We start from the raw sequence: 1,072 nt of genomic DNA on the forward strand, positions 1-1,072 counted from the left end.
TCCTCTTGTTTGCCATTGTTATATACTGCTTCTCAGGAAATGTTGATCGCTCTTCAATATGTGCAATCCTGTGTGGTTTTTGAGAAGTGAAACTCGTAGTGCTTTAAGTGCTGTCAGGATGATATTGCTTTTTGGTTTCTCATTCACAGTATGTATTGGGAACATTCCCATTCTTGTAACTAAAGAATGTTTGCATTCATTCCTGATAGAGTAAGCCAAATTGCTTCTGGATAACGAATCAAACCATTTGACTTGAAATAGAGAAACACGTCACACAATATCTACTGTGACTTTCCTTGGAAATCACTGTGTTCACATTCACAAGATCCATTGATAACTATTCCATGTGTGGCATCCAGTGGGATTCCTGAGAAGTAAACTCTCATGAAAGAAAATGCATATTGTTTTCTAAGTCACAGTATTTATTAGCAACTTTCCTGTGCAATTACTATAGAATATGTTCTTATTTGTGGTAGTAATGCACCATGTTCTAGTATAACATGTAAAATACTGTTACTGTCACTTGTGTGAAAAAGTATAAGAAACATAATTTTCTCAGTGCAGGATGTATTGTAAGAGTGTATTTCCAACATTGTAAGTATTTGCTCTGATTTTTCTCTGATCATGACTGTTTTACATTCACTATGTTTTGATAACTTCATTTGTGGAATCCAGTGTGGATCTTTGGAAGAAGTAAAGTTCATTGTACTTTCTTTAAGCACAGCAATGTGAAGAAATATACATGGGTGTCTTATTCATAATATGTGATGATACATGTTCGATGTAGTAATCTAACATGTTTTCACATAAAAGTAAAATTCATTGTGCTTTAAGGACTGTCAATGAAGAGGATGCACATTGATATCACATTCACAGAATATATTGGATACCCTCTGGCACTTGAAACCATAGAATACTTTGTGTTCTTTCTGGACATCTTAAGACAAAGTGTTTTTGGATACTGTGTGAAACCCCCTTACCTTCATGTACTTGAAAGGAGACAAATTAAATTGTTCTCTCACTATGGGAGCTATTCTCAGCTTGGTAACTCAGAGTGCACACTGACATCTCT

This window comes from Echinops telfairi, unplaced genomic scaffold (assembly GCF_000313985.2).
Source record: "Echinops telfairi isolate 266 unplaced genomic scaffold, ASM31398v2 ScPeMD7_655;HRSCAF=1070, whole genome shotgun sequence".
Taxonomy (NCBI): domain Eukaryota; kingdom Metazoa; phylum Chordata; class Mammalia; order Afrosoricida; family Tenrecidae; genus Echinops; species Echinops telfairi.